Genomic DNA, 22,357 nt, shown 5'->3' on the forward strand with positions numbered 1-22,357 from the left:
CCTATAGGCTGTCTCATCATTTTCAGTGATTAGGCCTACCCCTGTTGTATCGTCAGCAAACTTAATGATGGTGTTGGAGTCGTGTTTGGCCACGCAGTCGTGGGTGAATGGGGAGTACAGGAGTGGACTGAGCACGCACCCCTGAGGGGTTGTTGAGGGTCAGCATGGCAGATGTGTTGTTTCCTACCCTTACCACCTGGGGGCGGCCCGTCAGGAAGTCCAGGATCAAATTGTAGAGGGAGTTGTTTAGTCCCAGGGTCCTTAGCTTATTAATGAGCTTTGAGGGCACTGTGGTGTTGAACGCTGAGCTGTAGTCAATGAATAGCATTCTCACATAGGTGTTCCTTTTGTCCAGGTGGGAAAGAGCAGTGTGGAGTGCAATAGAGATTGCATCCTCTGTGGATCTGTTGGGGCGGTATGCAAATTGGAGTGGGACTAGGGTTTCTGGGATAATGGTGTTGATGTCAGCCTTTCAAGGCACTTCATGGCTACATACGTGAGTGCTAAGGGTCGGTGGTCATGTAGGCAGGTTACCTTAGTGTTCTTGGGAACAGGCACTATGGTGGTCTGCTTAAAACATATTGGTATTACAGACTCGAACAGGGAGAGGTTGAAAATGTCAGTGAAGACACTTGCCAGTCGGTCAGCGCATGCTCGAAGTACACATCCTGGTAATCCGTCTGGCCCTGCGGCCTTGTGAATGTTGACCTGTTTAAAGGTCTTACTCACATCCGCTGTGTAGAGTCTTCTGGAACAGCTGGTGCTCTCATGCATGTTTCAGTGTCATTTGCCTCGAAGCGAGCATGTTAGTAGTTTAGCTCATCTGGTAGGCTCGTGTCACTGGGCAGCTCTCGGCTGTGCTTCCCTTTGTAGTCTGTAGTGGTTTGCAAGCCCTGCCACATCCAACGAGCATCAGAGCCGGTGTAGTATGATTCGATCTTAGTCCTGTATTGACGCTTTGCCTGTTTGATGGTTCGTCGCAGGGCATAGCAGGATTTTTTAGAAGCTTCCGGGTTAGAGTCCCGCTCCTTGAAATCGGCAGCTCTAGATGGTCTAGAGTTGTTTTCCCTCTAGTTGCACATGTGACATGCTGGTATAAATTTGGTCAAATAGATTTAAGTTTGCCTGCATTAAAGTCCCCCGCCACTAGGAGCGCTGCTTCTGGGTGAAGATTTTCTTGTTTGCTTACGGCCTTATACAGCTCGTTGAGTGTGGTCTTAGTGCCAGCATCGTTTTGTGGTGGTAAATAGATGGCTACAAATAATATAGTTGAGAACTCTCTTGGTAGATAGTGTGGTCTACAGCTTATCATGAGGTACTCTACCTACGGCGAGCAATACCTTGAGACTTCTTTAATATTAGAAATCTCGCACCAGCTTTAATTTACAAATAGCCACACACCCCCGCCCCTCGTCTTACCAGACGTAGCTTCTCTGTCCTGCCGATGCACGGAATACCCAGCCAGCTCTGTGGTATCTGTGTCGTTGCTAAGCCACAACTTGGTGAAACATAAGATATTACACCTTTTAATGTACCGTTGGTAGGATAGTCTCAATCGTAGATCATCCATTTTATTTCCCAATGACTGCAGGTTTGCCAATAGTACAGATGGATGTGGAGGTTTCCTCACTCGCCTACGAATTCTCAGAAGGCAGCCCGACCTCTGACCCCTTTTTTTCCGTCTTTTCTTCATGTGAAAGACAGGGATTTAGGTCTGGTCTCAAGAAAGCAGTATATCCTTGGCGTTGGACTCGTTAAAGAAAAAATCTTTGTCCAGATCCAGGTGAGTAATCGCTGTTCTGATGTCCAGAAGCTCTTTTCTGTCATAGGAGATTGTAGCAGCAACATTATATACAAAATAAGTTTAAAAATTACTTCCAAACAACGCGAAAAAACAAACAAAATAGAACAGTTGGTTAGGAGCCCGTAAAACGCCAGCCATCCCCCCAGCACCATTACTTTTGCTTCATTCTAGGCCTGAGGGCACACACTTTCTAGTAGGCTTAGATTGATGATATGTCAAATAGGAGAGGAAATATCGTCCGCTATCATCCTAAGTAATTTTCCATTCAAGTTGTCAATGTTGATTGACAACAATATTTTTTTCACTTCTTCCATACTCAATATACGGAATTCAAATTTACAATACTTTTCTTTCATAATTTGGTAAGTTATACTTGGATGTGTAGTGTCGGTGTTTGTTGATGGCATGTCATGCCTAAGTTTGCTAATCTTACCAATTAAAAAATCATTAAAGTATTTGGCAATATCAGTGGGTTTTGTGATGAATGAGCCATCTGACTCAATGAATGATGGAGCTGAGTTTGCCTTCTTGCCCAGAATTTCATTTAAGGTGCTCCAAAGATTTTTGCTATCATTCTTTATATAATTTATCTTTGCTTCATAGTATAGTGCACTCACATGTGTGTAGTTGTGTGCATGTGTGCATGCGTAACGATGGGGTCAAGGGGAAGTTGTCAGTCCTCCCTTTCCTGACTGATTGCCAGTGTGGACAGTTGTTCAGCTCCTCAAAACTGTTGCTGAGGGTGAACAAGCAGGCTAAGTGACAGGGGAAATTACCTTAACTCCAGAAACTCCACCCTGTTCATTTTCCTTAGACATGGGCAAACACTGAACTCTCACCCAGTTACTGAGTTGTCCTCCAGTGGGCCATAAAGTTCATCATAGCCTCAAGTGCATGCCATCTACCCTTGACCTGAATACTTCTATCCGCCCAGTGCTAGTTTGATAATGGTGATTTTCATCTATCAAAATATCACCTACATTTCACATTACATTTACAATAGAGCACTCCAATATATATGGTGGTAGAGTTATGGAGGAAAGTGGAAATGTCTGTTATTTTAAACAACAACAAAAAATGCTCCAATGTAAATATACTTTTGTCACAACTTGAATTCTTCCAATAATTTTCAAGTTTTGACTTCTCACCTGTGGAATGAATTGTGCTTCACTTTCAAAGTGTGATATGGATTAATCATTTGCTAAGGGAACTGGGTTTAACAGATGTGTGCTGGTGTAAGAGACACTATTTTAAGACTTTATTAGTATTGGCCTGACAGTTGTATTCAGCTGAGGGGGGTGAGTTTATGGTGTTCCCCACCCATCCCTGACAAGCACTTCTTAGCCATGTTGTTCACTCACCAGTGTCCTCGTAAACACCTGTTTAATAAGATGAACATTCTCAATGTTCAGTGTCCTCGTAATCTAATTAGTTGAACATTCACAATATGTTAAGTAATTAACTTTTTTTCAGCTTCAGAAACAACATTTTAGACAGAATGATTTCTTCAATTTCAGGATGGGATGCATTATTGGACATAGGCATGGATATCCATTAGGGATGGCCAACTGGCGGCCCTTTTGTAGGCCCGCGGACCAATACAAAAAAATATTATAATAATACAAAATAATACAAATGGGGGAGGGGGAAATTCATTCGGGGTCTGAACTTACTCTTGAGAGTTAGAATCATAGAATACACAAGGTGCATTTTCTAAATTTGGTTGTGCATCAGCAGTCACTCAATTAACTCATTTCAGCTAAACAAATTTTGATTGGAAATGTTGTCAAGTAGCCAGATATCTACACTTGTAGTAAGCATGGTCGGATTACAGACCGGCCCTCATGATAAGTTCAAATTGTTTGTGGTCCCCACCCCCATCAAAGTTGCCCATGCCTGATCTATATCAATAAAGCATCACTGATTGTGCCTCAGCCTGAGCCTGACGATGATGCCTGCAAGGTGAAAGACCACCCGGGGAAAGCTAACCACTTCCTCAGTCTTCCTCCTCCCAAAATCTTTTGGTGGATTTTTGGAAATGAAAAGTGGGGTCTACGTAATTGAATAGTCATTTCAACTCATCAAAGTAATCAAATACTTAAAATATCCACTTAAAGGGATAAGGCTAACATAGCATACCTCGTAGATTTTCTCAGTTGGCAGAATATAGGTGTTCTGAGAAATAATTGCTCTGTTGTTGTTTACTTCTAAAAGGCCCTAAACTAGGTCAGTTGTCACTCAACCAGTGAACTGCTTCACACCATGTAGCAGCAACAGGTTAGTTTGGGGTAGTATGTCATCATTCACTGGGCCTTTTAAATTATTGTGGTTTTCAGTTTTAAAGCCCCATGATGTCACGCCAACACGCTCTACTTCAGCCTAAGATGAGATGTTGGTAAAACAGGAAACTTCTTACTCTGCTCTGATTGGCTGGTGCAGGCTTTGTTCTCTCCTGAGCTGAGCCTGACAACAGCTGAGCCAATGGCAGCGGGCCGTGGGTGGGGCTTCTGTGGTGTTCTGACACAGAGAGCTGTTTCCTGTAAAACCACAAAGCCGCGCCTGTTGTTCCCAGTCACGTTGAGTGTTCTCAGAACATACAGTGTCTGCCCTCATGCTCACAGAGGTTTTGGTTTTGATTCCCTTGTTGTTGTCTCTAAACCTAAAACCAAAAGACAATGGCTAATAATGTCTCTCTCTCTCTCTCTCTTTACATATTTTTCAAGGGGTGCTGCATCACCCTCAGCACCCCTACTTCCCATGGCTATGTCTCTTCACCTATTGAACATTTAGGAAGTGTGCATGTGAGAGTATGTTCAAAACAGCTGCCCTTGGAATGGCGATCCTTTGTTCCTACAGAGCTTGTCAAGTTGTGCGCTGGGTCAGCAAGGCCATCTGTCCGCCAGTCCATCCGGCCGTCCATCCGTCAGTCAGCCGCCCGGTCTCAGATAGACTCCTGATGTTGCCTTCACAGATACTGATGACAGGCAGATAAGCCACACAATGAGGCCTGTGTGAGTAAGGCATTCCAGAGCCCTCTGGCTCTAGGTACACCATGCCCTCTCCCTACATAACCCCAGTCCTGGCTTTACCTGGCCTCTCTCACCAACCCTCCCTGATTATCTGATCCCAGACTCTATTGCTTATCTCCCCATGCCAGCTTCTGTTATCTGGACAGCGATAGGCGCTGCAGCGATTAACAATCAAATCTCTCTTTTTCCTTTATCTCTGTGGCTCTGTCCTTGAGACCACCATAACAAGTGGGGTGAGATAGTGTGTATGCAGCGTTGCACCATTATTTTGGTCAGATATCGGCTCATAATGATAAAGTGCTGCATGACTGTTGAGTCGGGTTTGTTATGTAATGGCATGAAAGCGGGGCTTTGTTTTCAGCGGGTTCTTGATATTATATTTTGGAAAGGTAATGGAGGATGTCATAAAGAAATACTTTGACAAACGTCTAAGGATAACCCACCTATAATTTGTTTTCCACATTCTCTTAATGAATGATTGCCACAGCAATAAGTCCACATGATACCATTCAAGCATTATGCAGTCAACACAAGATTATAGACTGTACTGTACAAAATAAACTTAGCTTACCCATCCTTGTGTTTAGGATTTAGCCAGAGCCAACGCTCCAGCTTCATCTAGGCCTCTATAACCCCTCCAGCCACGTTTGTGATATAGGGAAGAGAAGGGGAGAGGGGGATGGGGCAGTGAGGTGGGGCTATAGTGTCTTGACCTCTGTGCTGTCCTCAGAGGGACGTGGTGGCCCGGGGGCGGACCGCAGACGAGCATGACGAACATCAGCGTCTGTCTTTTTATTTTTATAACCTCTATTTAACTAGACAAGTCAGTTAAGAACAAATTCTTATGTTCAATGACGGCCTAGGAACAGTGAGTTAACTGACTGTTCAGGGGCAGAACGACAGATTTGTACCTTGTCAGCTTGGGGATTTGAACTTGCAACCTTCCGGTTACTAGTCCAACACTCTAACCACTAGGCTACCCTGCCGCCAGTGCTGGGGCGACCTGACTCTAAGACCTTGCCTTTGCTGGCCTGGTTTTGTTTCTAATCCCTGATAGGACCGGAACCAGATTTGAAACAAACTGGAACTGAAATTAAAGTATAATCTTCTCTTTGAATATACAGAGTGTGCAAAACTGTCATCAAGGCAAAGGGTGGATGCTTTGAAGAATCTCAAATTCTTTTTTGGTTACATCATGATTACGTATGTGTCATTTCATAGTTTTGATGCCTTCACTATTATTATACAATGTAGAAAATAGTCAAAATAAAGAAAAACCCTTGAATAAGTAGGTGTTTCCAAACTTTTGACTGATACTGTATAAAACCACCTTGTATACATTACATGACAGTGTTACAGACAGCCAAACAGACAGCCAAACAGCCAGCCAAACAGACAGCAAAACAGACAGCTAAACAGACAGCCATACAGACAACTATACAGACAGCCATACAGACAGCCATACAGACAGCCAAACAGACAGCCAAACAGACAGCAAAACAGACAGCTAAACAGACAGCCATACAGACATCTATACAGACAGCCATACAGACAGCCATACAGACAGCCAAACAGACAGCCAAACAGACAGCTAAACAGACAGCCATACAGACAGCTATACAGACAGCCATACAGACAGCCATACAGACAGCTAAACATTCAGCCATACAGACAGCTATACAGACAGCTAAACAGACAGCTATAGAGACAGCTATACAGACAGCCATGCTCCCTCTTACACACACGTTTGTCTTATACTGCTTTGGTTCCAGTTATCTCCATAAGAACGTGACAGAAGCAGTGAAAGGTTTTGCCATGGAATTTGAGTAAACCGTAAACCCCACAGCAAAGCTGATAGCAAATGCAACTATACTTTTGTTTTAGTTGGAAATGCCATAGGCTATTTCATGTCATTTATTGGGTGTGTAGAGGACTACGGGAATAGAAGGGAAACTCCGGTGCATTTCACCTTATGTTGCAATAGTAAGGTAATCTATTTATTCATGAGTCTAGCGAGCCACTGCCTGGATTCTGGGAAAAACCCATACCTGATTTGGCTGGCTGGTGATGGTAGCCCATAGGCTACCATCATACTGGACTGTTGTCTGTTAGGTTTGTTTGAATGGGGACTAGGCTCAATGAACTGCCGAGCCAGTCTGGGTAAAAATACATGTTAATCATCCATATCCTGAAATATAGGTTGTCAAAATACAGTAGGCTCTAACCCTCAGTAGGGTTCAACAAAGTATTTCAGTTTTTCTGACAGATGACTCCTTTGTCACAAGCATTTGGGCTTTAACAACAAGCCACGTAGCTGTGAAAATGTGAAAACAAACCTGACAGGTTTCAGTTTCCTTTTCAAATTAAAGGTAAACAGAGTAGAGCGAGTAAGCGACATGATGGAGATATGCAAAGGTGGAGGGTCAGCAGGGGAGAGAGAAGTGCCTGTTTTGTTACCACTCGCCACGAGACCAGCCAGACTTCCTCAGAAGTAGCAGTCTGCTGTGAGCCAGAGGACAGAGATTTGGCAATCCTCCTCTGTCTCACCTCCTCTTCTGCCCGGTAACTGATTCTCCTAAATCACATCTTCCCTCTAAAATTGACAAAGTATACTTGTCGAGGGGGGGGGGTTCTTTTCCACCTATGCGTATGAATCAATACAGAGTTAAGATTTATGTTCCTTTCCCCTTTCTCAGTTGTTTTGCTTTCGTATAAAATGTTGCCTTGCATTTAAGGTCTATTTTCCCCTTTGCTCAGAGATCACTGACTGCTACATTAATTGCAGCTACACACAGCCTCATGTGCCTTTTATGTTCCAATAGCTTAAAAAACAGCCTGCCCCTGAAACAAACAGCTGACATTGTATCTATCCCTATAGGAGCGTTTGGCAAACCAGGCTGAAAATTCTTTAAACGTGACAGGAGGGTCATTACTTCTTATACAACAGTACATTGTGAATCCTGGTGGTGATTAAGTATACATACACCCTGCTAAGACTGATTAGGGAGAAGACAGGGAGTAGAGATGTCACTGATAGCCTTTGTTTTGGATCAACTGCCTTTGATGTTTTGTGTTATAAACTGAGCACCACGGCCCGGTCTTCTCCCAGTCAGTACGGTGTGGTGGAGAGTGGGGAATTGGGTTTTCACGGGTTGCATGTGATGAGCACACCACTATGACCTCAATAGTGAGAGGCTCCTGAGGATGTTTTTAAAAGCCTAATTTATACGTGCTGGGCTGTGGAGAGCTGGCTGTTTACAGCAGAGCCCTGAGCAGAGAGAGTGTACAGAAGGGCCCAAAGCATGACTCACAGCTGCCCACTCATTCACTCACTCACCCCCAGGAGAAGCTCTCAGCGGTGCCTGAACGAGTTCTAATGCTAAGAACAACGCTAATACTAACTGGAATCTTGGATTACCCATCTGTGGGCTAAACTAGATACAAACCAACAGTACAAACTGGAATTGTAGATGTTTTTAATGTTTTATTTCAGTCAATCTCAACTCGAAATAAGTCGCAAGTTCTGCAAATGTGTTAAGCTATATAGAGAGATGAGTTGATGCCAAGTGATGCACGTATCTATGATAAAAGTGGAACATTAATAGTCTGGTTTATCAGTGATGTACAGTATGTGAACTTAGTGAACTGTAATTCTGTTGCCAGCTTGGTTTGACTCCTCCCACACTTCTGCCTGTGGACTGACTTCTCACTTGTGTCATTCCTAGACGATGAGATCAGCAAACACCAATCGCTTTAATGCTGGATACATCATTGTAGCTAGGATTGTGTCCAGGGCTTGGAAAAACAACCTGTTGCCTCAGCTGAAAACAAAATCTTTCCATTCCACGATCAGTTGTTCCGGTTGACTTATTCTTTCAGGGCTAAAGAATATCTGCCCACCCCTCTATTTTCCTTGAATCATTTTCCTTTCGTCCCATGCTGAAAGCCGGCCAACATAACATATCACATATGGGTAGACTTAAAAAACAGTGTGTTGGGAAATATATCATCTGGGTCAAATTTCGTGCATATATTCTGTGTGATGAACATACGAGATCTTGAGACTCTACACTGATGTAACAGTCATAAAATTCGTATTTCTGTATTCACGCTATCCGCATCTGTCAACCATTTTGACCACTAGAAGTTGAAAGAACATCCTTTCTTCTTCTTCACTTTTAACAATATGTCTTCCAACCCATGCCTTTGTTGCACATTTGGACAAAAGTGCTCAATTTCTTTGTCTGCCAAACAGAAGCTTGCTATTCTGTTCAGATGAGCATTTAGCGGGTCCAAATGCTGTCAAGCATGATTACTTTTGGAGCTAGAGGAACTGACTTTGAACATTAGTCATAATGTACCCTAAAATGTTATCCATGCACAGTGCATATAATCAAAACATGCCAGTAGGCCCTTGAAAAGAGGGGCGGGGGGTGATGCACACTTCCTAAATGTTCAATAGGTGAAGAGACATAGCCACGGGAAGTAGGGGTGCTGAGGGTTCTGCAGAACCCCCTGAAAAATCTATAACTATTAATTAAATTAAATAAATAAATAAAATCACAAAGGAGTGCGCTGGGCCTTTACAACTCCTGTTTTAGCGGACCATGTGCAGCTCAGGATATTTTTTTTATGTGAAAAGATGTCATATTTAACTGCAATTTGAAATTGTAAGTATCACTTATTATCATCCTTATTATGATAGTTATGCTACCAAAGTTATCAGGACTGAGTGTTTGCCACAGGACTATATGACACAAGTTCTGATTATACTAGTATGGCAGACTAATACAGCTTTACAACATGCTCTCTGAGTTAGATACAAGATCATGGTGCTGCTGTCACTTTCTGTTTCGTTTTGGCACTGTTTGTGATAAGGTACAGCACATATACACTTCCTCTAGCTGCCCTTCCACTTCCTCTAGCTGTCCCTATCAGAATCCAGAGGCTGTGTAAAAGTCAGAAGTACAAAACCAGTGTTTAAACCTGACCCTCCATCTGACTGGAACGTAATGGACAGAAACAAGTATTTGTCCCGTCTGCTCACATGATATTAGAGCCAATGAGAGTGAAGAGACACAGTCTGGTTTTGTGTTCATCCTGGTGACAAATAGAAGCTGTGGTTTGAGATGAGACCACATTTTCCCGCAGGGTGTGTAGACTGATTTCTGAACTGTCTGAGGTGAAGCTCTCAGTTATTTCATCTCACAATCGACTGACTCTATTCTTCCACGGTGTCTCTGTTGAAAATTATGCCCTCAAGGAGTGAGGAGTAACTGAGGTAAAGTTAATGTGAAACTTAAGGATATGGTCAGCAAATACTTCTGTTGTATAATGTACTACACAGCTGTTTGAGATATGATGAAGAGTGAAATATAAAGGCCATCATTATCTTTAGGCTATATATCTGACATCTAAGCTATTTGTATCTAAAGATGATCCATTAATATGCAAGTAAAAATCTATTTTACACATAACAGGAGCAGACAAGCCATGATGATGGATCAACAGACAACCCATTGATCTGTGATTTATTGACCATGAGAGATTAGCTATGTCAGGGTTAACAGGCTGCACACTGTAGTAGCCATCCACAACTATGCCCTACTATTACCATACTGAACCATACACTCTTAGAAAAAAAGGTGCTATCTAGAACCTGAAAGGGTTCTTGGGCTGTCCCCGTAGGAGAACCCTTTGAAGAACCCTTTTTGGTTCCAGCTAGAATCCTTTTGGTTCCAGGTATAACCATTTTGGGTTCAATGTAGAACCCTTTCCACAGAGGGTTCTACATGGAACCCAAAAGGCTTCTCCTATGGGGACAACTGAAGAACCCTTTTGGAACCCTTTTTCTAAGTGTAGGTGCTCTCTAAAGGCTTTGTATCTCATGTAAACGGTCAGATATCCATGGTCTTGAAGGGTCCGTTTGGAACTTTGATGAGGAATGTGGTGAAGGAGAACTGCAGTGTTTTGATTGATGTGTAATCTTATCTATCACTTTTGGATTTGATTTGTTCTCATGTATTGTAACTGTATGTTGATTTATTGTTCACAAAGCACCCTTGTAAATTAAACCCTGGTCTCAATAGGTTTTCCCTGGTTAAATCAAATTTAAATATCATTTTATAAAATAAAAAGTTATTGTGGTCTGATTTTAACATATGGGTCTGCGAAAACTACACACGCAACCATGTGCACAGGATGACTGTAAGAGAGCCTGAGTCAGTTAAAGTCTCTGAGGTACCCAGCTGATCCTGTAGGTTTTGGTGTTAAGTACTTTGGCATATTGATTGAGAAATCATGTCCACGGAAACCCAATATCATTCGTTTTTATTAAAAGTGAAATTCGATCCATCTGGGCCGGTGTATCCAGCTCAGAGCAGATCTGTCTACAGTAAGTCCGGTCATTGTTTGCAAGCTCTGGTTAGAAAAATGATAAACACTTTTCCTAATGTCCAATGAGAGTAAGTAGAGATTAGAATGTGTAAGTGAGAGGATCTGTTGCTGCGTCAGTCAGAGAGAGTTCAGATGGTGCAGCAGGCTCCAGTGCAGTGCATATCACTTATCAGCCCTGCACAGATAACACAGCTACTTCCTGATGCATTTACAACCTCTCCTCCATCTCGTTTGTCAGAGGATAGTCAGTCTTATCATGTCAGCCAGCGAGTTCCCTTCTCAATAACTGAGTCCAGACCGTATTTCTAAAGAGATTTGAAATAGCACATGGTAAGGAAAATACAGCTGTTTGAGCTTCTGTGAGAGACGATATGAGAGAAGGTGTGAGGGCTGGTGTGTGGAGTCTCTTGGGCCACAACATGTCTGTCAAATGATGATAGAAAGGTCAGCGGTGAGTTGAACGATCGTAGCATGTAGAGAACGCACTGACCCAGATATGCCCCTCCCCTTCCTCTTTAGTGCCCCCCCCCCTCCCCCCAAACACACACTCACCCTTACTCCCCCATTTGTCTGCCTCTCCCAAATGGAGATTGTGCACCTTTCATCATTTAGCCTAAGGTAGTGTTATTCGCTGGAATTTCTCCTTCTTCATTTAGCCTGAGCTTGTATTATTCACCTGAGGTGGTGTTATTAGCCTGAGGTGGTGTTATTAGCCTGAGGTGGTGTTATTATCCTGAGGTGGTGTTATTATCCTGAGGTAGTGTTATTCACCTGAGGTGGTGTTATACCATCCATTGGTGTAGCAGAGGGTGACAGAGGGCCCTTACGAAAAAAGATTGCAGTCAGAGTGCATTATAATTGTCGTATGATGCAAATACTGCATCCAAAACAACAGTTTTTTTTTACTGCAGGGTAACTGCAGTTAGAGTGCACTTACTGTGTCCAAAATACCACAGTCGACTGCAGTTACTGCACTTTTACTGCAGTTTCAAAACTGAAATATTTTTTGTAAGGGGGGGGGAATCTAAATCTGAGGAGAAGCCCACCCTGATAGCCTGAAACTTCGGTCCCATGACTACTGTATCCTATAACCCCTCTCATCCAACTTCAACTCTGGCTTTTTCCATTCATACAGCCTGCTTGACCTCGCCCACGATCTTGTCAATTCTCTAAATCTTGTTGACATTGACAACAGCCTTGTTTACACCGGGCTCTTCCCTCGGCTTGTCTTTGTTTACTTACCCATACAGACTGACGTCAGAGAGCGGGACAACCCTTCCTCCCCGGGGACGACAATAAAAGTTTCAGAGTTATAAAGGAGGAAAGCCACAGACATGCTTTATTGACGGTTTTGTTCCCTTTCTCGGACAACAGCAAAAGATAGTTCACCCCATACTGAACCTTGTGAGATACGCTAGTGACTCTGATTGTCAAAGATGATGTGACAGATATTTCTGATTTTTCAGTGACCGTGTGAGACAGCAGCAGACAGAGTGCGTGGTTCAATGGAATAGGTCAAATTACCGTTTTGATTCACATCTCCATTTAGCTTCATGTCTCTTTTTATATTCACAAATCCCTTTTCAGTTTCTTCTATGTCAATTCACTTGCCAATACACTTGAATTGAAATCCAGTCAAAGGAAACAAGGGCCAAGGCGGTGGTGCTGTTACACTTATGCACAAGCAGTCACGTCAAACACATGTGAAGGCACTAATCAGTGGTTCTAAATTGTATCATATTGATACAGTACATGTGAATGTTTGGTGTCAACAGGTGTCCCCTTTGTGACAGTTCATTCATAACTCATAGTTCTAACAGTGCCACTAAATTGTTACACTAAAAATAACATCACAAAAACAACGTGTGACAGACATACCAATTCTGGACTGAATTAGAATGGCTGTAATTAATTGCTACATATGCAAAGACAAAAAATATATTTTTTTGTGAGTGTTGAGCTGAATGACAAGAATCCCAAAATATATTTTTTTGTGAGTGTTGAGCTGAATGACAAGAATCCCAAAATATATTTTTTGTGAGTGTTGAGCTGAATGACAAGAATCCCAAAATAATTTTTCAACTGGAGCCTCTTGGCTGAAAATGAAGGTCTGATTACCCTTTTTTTAATTATTATTTTTTACACTGGAGTTTTGGCAAGTATCCTATTTCTTATGGTCTAATAATACCATATTGACTAGCTTAGAACTCCGGGATAATAACACCACACCCCACTGAAAAACAAGGCATAGTCCAGATAGGTCCAAAGAGCTTTGTTGATTGTCAAACTTAACCAATTGGAATGCCAAGAGGCTGTTGCTTTTACATAAATGGCCTACAGTAGACTCTAGTGATTTAACTGTGGTTGAATGTGCAGGTCTAACATCTGTTGGAATCCTGAGCCGCTTCCCTGGGGAACGCTACACCTCACAACGGTCAGAGATGGAATCACTTATCCAGAGGCCGACACAAACAAGGCGTCTGTTGCACAGGAGGGTAGCAGCCAGCCAAGGGATCAGATTACATCGGGTCCCCAGTCTGACACAATAATGAGAGCACAAGGCTGTTTGGGTTTATTGCATGTTTATCGACTGACGTATGTGATAGTAGCACTGACCATTCAATATATTTGCTTGAATGGATATTCTCCACTGATCATTCATTAGGCAAGCCTATATTTGCTTGGGTGGAGGCCAGCTTGCTTAACCCTGCAGATATTTATGATGTGAATTTGCTCTATTTGACATCATTTATTTTATTCTATATATGGTGTGCTGATGTCAACATGCAGCAATTGAGAACAAATGTCAAAGGATGTATTCATCACCGCAGGCATACTTTTGAAATTCCTGTAATCTAATAGAAATTCCCTTTACTTACATTTCAACTACATTACATTTTAGAATATGCTATGGTGCAGTACACAATAGGCTATGGTTTGACGTTATGGTTTTCCTCTGCCTTGTTTTCATGGGACATTGTGTTCCTTTTCCACTGGAAAGCATGTCAATTGAGCAATAGCCTACGTTTAAGTCAAACTAACTTGTCTCATCAGCTTACCCGCCATTATTTTAGTTTTCTCAGGTTGGAAAACTATGTGCTAATCTACCTTTCATTCGAAGAAAACATTCCTCTCTGCACTCTTTTCATGTGTTGGTCACATTATGTAGGTATAACTTCCCCTCTAGACCTGGCCTGCAGCCAGCCAGGGAAAAATAACACGGCCACGTGCATGCCTCACCGGCACACGGGAGGGAGGGGAAATCATTTGAATATGCCTTGACGAATATAACATGAAGGGAATACATTTGCACTATTTAGATGTGTCCGCTCTGCGTCTTCACCCCACCAACTTCACGCTATGTTTGTGACTAAGCCTTAGCTCATTGACATGGCTACGATACATTGAACCATTGACTCAAAGTAGGCTTACAATTATATCATATTTAATGAATGAAATAAGCATTGCAAAACCATCTAACAATGGCATTATGTAGCATGTAATGCTCTTATCCATATTCTTCAGCTGCTGTTAGAAATTAGAATTCATCATCTGACATCATCATTCTGTTTGGAGGCTGTGTGGCCCTTTCAGTGTCATGCGCACGAGCTGTGAACAAAGAGCACCACAGTCACAGGAAACAATGAAAGACAGGGGCAATAAACAACAAGCCTAATCTGAGCCAAAGCACTCACATTTGTGGGGGAAGAGATTCCCCCTTCAAAATACGCTAAGGGAAGAGAGCAAATATTGGCATAAACAAGGGTCCTAAAGGTGGTCCTGAATGTTGTTTTGCTATACCCCCAGGGAAAGTTCAACAAGTTGGGCACAGGACACAGCAGCACTGCAGCTATAATGGACTGTTTTGGACACACCCTCCTCTGAAGTTACACTGATTTCCATGAAGCCGTTTGGGGGCTTGGTTTGCCCGCAAGCTGATCCCATCGTCGGTGGAGTCAACAAGGCACTTACACGCTCCACGCCCCTCGTCTTCCAACGTCACGCCGCCTCTGCTGAGCAAAACCCGAGTGGCACCGCTGTCATACAGCGTGATATCAAGGAGCTGCTAAAAAACCTGTCTGGGCTGGCGGAGTATATGGCAGTCATGATTAAGGTTGCACAATTCCAGGAATTTTCAATACATTCCCTGGTTGTACTGAAATCCCAGTTGGAGGATTCCCAGAATCAGAAGGAAATAAGCAAGAAATACAGAATCTCTGGAAAACCAGGTCATTTATTGTAAGTTTCCGGATTTTTGGAATCTTAGTCATCAGTATGAGAGTAGCTAAGACAGCACTTCTCTACATTACAGCATTCTATGGGCCTACCACTATTCATTTATCTTGTTCCTCAACCTTGACTTACAGTAAAAGTATATTGAGCAAACATTGAGCAAATGAAAGGCTCGATATTATGATATTGTTGGTTCTCTATCTGGTGAATCTATAGTCCAACTGAAAGTCTTTCTACAGCGTTTTTTCTTTGCTACAATACTGAATAAGTCTCCATTACTGCCTTATGTAAGTCTAATGCAGACATCTAGTCTGCTATGTACACTGAACAACATGTAAAGTGTTTCATGAGCTGAAATAAAAGATCCCACATATGTATATGGATATATATGGATATATATACAGTGCCTTGCGAAAGTATTCGGCCCCCTTGAACTTTGCGACCTTTTGCCACATTTCAGGCTTCAAACATAAAGATATGAAACTGTATTTTTTGTGAAGAATCAACAACAAGTGGGACACAATCATGAAGTGGAACGACATTTATTGGATATTTCACACTTTTTTAACAAATCAAAAACTGAAAAATTGGGCGTGCAAAATTATTCAGCCCCTTTACTTTCAGTGCAGCAAACTCTCTCCAGAAGTTCAGTGAGGATCTCTGAATGATCCAATGTTGACCTAAATGACTAATGATGATAAATACAATCCACCTGTGTGTAATCAAGTCTCCGTATAAATGCACCTGCACTGTGATAGTCTCAGAGGTCCGTTAAAAGCGCAGAGAGCATTATGAAGAACAAGGAACACACCAGGCAGGTCCGAGATACTGTTGTGAAGAAGTTTAAAGCCGGATTTGGATACAAAAAGATTTCCCAAGCTTTAAACATCCCAAGGAGCACTGTGCAAGCGATAATATTGAAATGGAAGGAGTATCAGACCACTGCAAATCTACCAAGACCTGGCCGTCCCTCTAAACTTTCAGCTCATGCAAGGAGAAGACTGATCAGAGATGCAGCCAAGAGGCCCATGATCACTCTGGATGAACTGCAGAGATCTACAGCTGAGGTGGGAGACTCTGTCCATAGGACAACAATCAGTCGTATATTGCACAAATCTGGCCTTTATGGAAGAGTGGCAAGAAGAAAGCCATTTCTTAAAGATATCCATAAAAAGTGTCGTTTAAAGTTTGCCACAAGCCACCTGGGAGACACACCAAACATGTGGAAGAAGGTGCTCTGGTCAGATGAAACCAAAATTGAACTTTTTGGCAACAATGCAAAACGTTATGTTTGGCGTAAAAGCAACACAGCTCATCACCCTGAACACACCATCCCCACTGTCAAACATGGTGGTGGCAGCATCATGGTTTGGGCCTGCTTTTCTTCAGCAGGGACAGGGAAGATGGTTAAAATTGATGGGAAGATGGATGGAGCCAAATACAGGACCATTCTGGAAGAAAACCTGATGGAGTCTGCAAAAGACCTGAGACTGGGACGGAGATTTGTCTTCCAACAAGACAATGATCCAAAACATAAAGCAAAATCTACAATGGAATGGTTCAAAAATAAACATATCCAGGTGTTAGAATGGCCAAGTCAAAGTCCAGACCTGAATCCAATCGAGAATCTGTGGAAAGAACTGAAAACTGCTGTTCACAAATGCTCTCCATCCAACCTCACAGAGCTCAAGCTGTTTTTCAAGGAGGAATGGGAAAAAATGTCAGTCTCTCGATGTGCAAAACTGATAGAGACATACCCCAAGCGACTTACAGCTGTAATCGCATCAAAAGGTGGCGCTACAAAGTATTAACTTAAGGGGGCTGAATAATTTTGCACGCCCAATTTTTCAGTTTTTGATTTGTTAAAAAAGTTTGAAATATCCAATAAATGTCGTTCCACTTCATGATTGTGTCCCACTTGTTGTTGATTCTTCACAAAAAAATACAGTTTTATTTCTTTATGTTTGAAGCCCGAAATGTGGCAAAAGGTCGCAAAGTTCAAGGGGGCCGAATACTTTCGCAAGGCACTGCAAAAACTACTACTACTACTACTACTATTTACCCCCAAAATATATGGGGGATTGGAAATTATGCAGACAATTACATTGATGGAAGCAACATTCTTTCCGCAATATTAAGCTGATCCACCCCTAAAATTAAAATAAACAAATAATTAAAAAAAATATATATATATATATATATATATATATATTTATTTATTTTTTATTAAAAAGATAATCCATCCACCTGACAGGTAAGGCATATCAAGAAGTTGATTAAACAGCATGACACAGGTGCACCATGTGTTGTGTGACAAAATTGCACATTTTAGAGTGCCCTTTTATTGACCCCAGCACAGAGCAATTGGCATGCTGACTGCAGGAATGTCTACCAGAGCTGTTGCCAGAGAATTTAATGTTAATTTATCTACCATAAGTTGCCTCCAACGTAATTTGGCAGTACTTTGGCAGTACGTCCAACCGGCCTCACAACAGCGGTTTGCTGATGTCAATGTTGTGAACAGAGTGCTCCATGGACAAGGAACACAATTGCATTTTATCGATGGAAATTTGAATGCACAGAGATACAGTGACGAGATCCCGAGGCACATTGTGGTGTCATTCATCCACCGCCATCACGTCATGTTTCAGCATGATAAATCACAGACCCGTGTTGCAAGGATCTGTGCACAATTTCTGGATGATAAAAATGTCCCAGTTCTTCCATGGCCTGCATACTAACCAGACATGCCACCCTTTGAGCATGTTTGGGATGCTCTGGATTGACGAGTACGACAGCTTGTTCCAGTTCCTGACAATATCCAGCAACTTCACACAGCAATTGAAGAGGAGTGGGACAACATTCCACAAGCCACAATCAAAAGCCTGATTAACTCCATGCAAATGAGATATTGACTGGTTTTCTGATCCACGCCCCTACCTTTTTTTAAAGGCATTGTGTCATGTGAAATCGATAGATTAGGGCCTAATGAATGAATTTCAATTGACTGATTTCCTCCTATGAACTGTAAAAAAATATGTGCATGTTGCGTTTATATTTTTGTTCAGTATATGTCAACCTGTGTGTGATTACAATTGAGAACATCATTGCTACAACATACTGTCTTGGCACGTCTGCTGAACAGCCCCAGGGCACCTTTAAATAGAAAAGCCATTCACTTTTTTAAGACACAACCCACTGGGCACACACTGGTTGAATCAATGTTGTTTCCACTCATTTCAATGACGTTGAACCAACGTGGGATAGACGTTGAATTGACGTCTGTGCCCAGTGAGAATGCATCTTGTATCCAGTAGGTTGCATATTGCTCTGTTGCACGCAAGGCAAATTTTGACATGCACACAGAAACACAGACAAACAAACACACAGACACACATACACAGACACACAAACACACAAATACACAGACACACAAACACAGACCAGATCCCCAAGTGTTGGGAAGGAATATCATGCTCTGTGGCTCGAGACAAAACATTTTGCTAACGCGGGCGGTTCCATCTGCACACAGAGCCCGGCATTCCCAACGAGATACAATGACAACAACAAAGGCGATGATATGTCTTCTAATGCCACTGTGGAGCTTCCAGAGCCAATTGTTTTGCAGCCTGGCACAGTATACCGTTCTGAGATGTTGTTGTGATCGCTTGGATACTAGCCAAGAAAGTGTAAAAATACAAGAGGACAGCAACTTCCTCCAAGCAACCTCGACAACCTGGCTTGGCGACGTCTCCTCGTGTGTACGTGTCAATTTGCTAAGTCTCCTGATTGTCCCTGTTGGCTTCCTGTCTCGTTTAGAGCAGCTAGAGACAGAGGTAAAGTAATAACACGTATTTATTTATTTATTACATTGTTTTGTTACTTTGTTTTGATGCTACAGCGTTGAAACTCAATGCTACATTGGATGCCCATGGGTTAGGTTAGGGAGTTCACCATAGGTGGGATGTACTAGCATTCAATAGATTTCTATTGGAAATTACCATGAAAAGCAACCCGTTTTGGTGAGAGTTCCACCACCCACAAGCATCCCAGTTGAATGCCAATGACTGTGGATGCCCTATTTCTCACACCTTACAACTATGCGTTCAAGTGAGATTATCACAATTTTATATGACCCAGAAAGACCCCTCCTCTGGCCTTGTATGGAGCTTCTAGGCTTTTGCCCAGAGGCACTGGGCCCACCCAATGCGTGCTGCATGGGGATATAGGGTCCTTTCTTATCATTAAGAACATCAGGTTAAGCTCTGACATCACCCTCAGGAAGCCATCCACCACTGAGTGTCATCCTAACTGACTGTCAAAACAGACACTTCCCCATTCATTCTCAGTTTTTATGAAACCAACACTAATTCCTTTGCAGCATCATCATGTTTTAGTTTTCTTTGTTACATGTGACCGTGCATGTGACTCAGAGGCAGAGGCACAAGATGACCTTCTGGTCAGCCAGTACTTCTGTAATGAAGCCCCTGGCTGGATTTTTATAGGATGCTTTTAATGGGAGATACACAAGAGCATAAATCAATCTGAACTGGAGATGTTCATCTTGAGATTGTAGAAGCAGCCAAGAAGCACCACCACGCTTGTTTGGGAATAACTGGACCCGACTGGGTCACCTGAGTTATGGTGTCATATCGTAGGCTCACGCTAGGCCTGTTGCGGGCTAAAAGGTGTTGTTAATTTAGACCAGAACCTTGACCATGATGTTTGTTTGTCTGTCTGCTTGTCATTGATTTGTCGTTGATTTAGGACAAACAAATCGGTACCAAAAACATCTGTGCGGACCTCCATTGAATTTCCGAAATCCCAATGAGGCCCTTCTCAGACAGACAGTAAGAGAAGTCAATGCCCTGTTTGTGATATGTGCCATAATCACCTATTGCAATGTGTCAAGACACATACTGTATGTGCCAAGCTACCAAGCCAGGCCCTGCCCCGGGAGGTTTGGTGAGAGATGGAAAAGTCTATTTTGGTCATGTTTTGAAAATGTTGGTAGTTTGAACTGACAGTTTTGTATGAATGTGTTATCCTCGATGGCCTGTCAAATCAATAATACCACCCTGGTATTCTGTTTCCTCTTTCACTACAGACAGCAGTGCCTACTAGGCTACAGACGTTTCTAGTGAAGGAGCTTATAATGCCTCTACCACACAGCCACCTCACTCACGTGAACAAGGCATTGGAGGTTTGGTCTCATAAACTAGTCCCAGATGGAGTTTTGATGAGATAAAAAAACGACATGGAAATAAGTCAGAAACACTGTAGCTTGTCATTGTTATCCTTCTATCCTGTTCTTGTATGTGTAAAATGTTTTGTAATGAGTGTTTTCACTGCCTGCTGCCTCTGAGTAATAGAAGTGTTATGTAGATTAACCATGCCGTGGGCAGTGCTGCCTGGGCACACATTCAAGCAGCTATACATAATGTTCCAAAACAAGTCAGTACCATAACAATATTTTTCAGGTATCAGGTTACCTGAACCTTTCAGTTTGGTCACATAAATTCAATTCCCATTATGGTTCAAATATGTTCAAAAATTGAAACTGTCAAATTTGGCGTTGACTATGTCCACGGTCTTCTGACTAATGTGACTGAATGACTTTTCACCAGAATTCCCCTGCCCAGTCATGTTTCTTCAGTTTAGACCTAAACTGAACATGACACAATGCTTCACTCAAAAGCATGTCATAGAGTAGGTTTTGAAAAGGGTGCTTTTCCAGAAAACCTAGTGTATTATGCAGGTAATTTCCTCTTCTTTGGGATGGTCTATTTGAGGAGAACAAGTTATATTCACTCTCTCTAGTTAATTCTAACCAATGCAACTTTCTGGGACATACACTACAAAAGTATGTGAACACTCCTTCAAATGAGTGGATTTGACTATTCCAGCCACACCCATTGCTGAGAGGTGTATAAAACTGAGCACACAGCCATCCAATCTCTATTGACAAACATTGGCAGTAGAATGGCCCATACTGAAGAGCGCAGTGACTTTCAACATGGCAAAGTCATAGGATGCCAGCCACCTTCCCAACAAGTCAGTTTTCTGCCCTGGTCAACTGTAAGAGCTGTTATTGTGAAGTGGAAATGTCTAGGAGCTCAGCCGCAAAGCGGTAGGCCACACAAGCTCACATAATGGGACTGCCAAGGGCTGAACTGCGTAGCGAACAAGAACTCTTCTTCGGGAGCTTCATGAAATGGGTTTCTATGGCTAAGCAGCCGCACACAAGCCTAAGATCACCATGCGCAATTCCAAGCGTTGGTTGGAATGACTGGGGGCACAGTACATGCCCTCCAGGACACCTACAGCACCGATGTCACAGGAAGGCCAAAAATATCATCAAGGACATCAACCAACCGAGCCACGGCCTGTTGACCCTACTATCATTCAGAAGGCGAGGTCAGTACAGGTGCATCAAAACTGGGACCGAGAGACTGAAAAACAGCTTCTATCTCAAGGCCATCAGACTGTTAAATAGCCATCATTAGCCAGCTACTCAAGCTTGCACCTTGGAGGCTGCAACCCTATATACGTAGAATTGTTAGATACTGCAGTGTTGGAGCCAGAAAAACAAGCATTTCGCTAAATATGTGTATGTGACCAACAAATTATGATTTGATTTGTAAAGCTCACCGCCATTGGACTCTGGAACAGTGGAAATCTTAACGCTACAGCATACAATAACAATATAGATGGCTGTGGGCTTCCAACTTTTCCTGTTCCATCATGACAATGCCCGCATGCACAAAGCGAGGTAAATAAATGGTTTGTCAAAAATCGGTGGAAGAACATGACTGGCCTCGACATAGCCCTGAGCTCAACCCCATCAAACACCTTTGACATTAATTGGAATCGCCCAACATCAGTGCCTGACCTC

Source organism: Oncorhynchus tshawytscha, linkage group LG06 (genome assembly GCF_018296145.1).
Source record: "Oncorhynchus tshawytscha isolate Ot180627B linkage group LG06, Otsh_v2.0, whole genome shotgun sequence".
Lineage (NCBI taxonomy): Eukaryota > Metazoa > Chordata > Actinopteri > Salmoniformes > Salmonidae > Oncorhynchus > Oncorhynchus tshawytscha.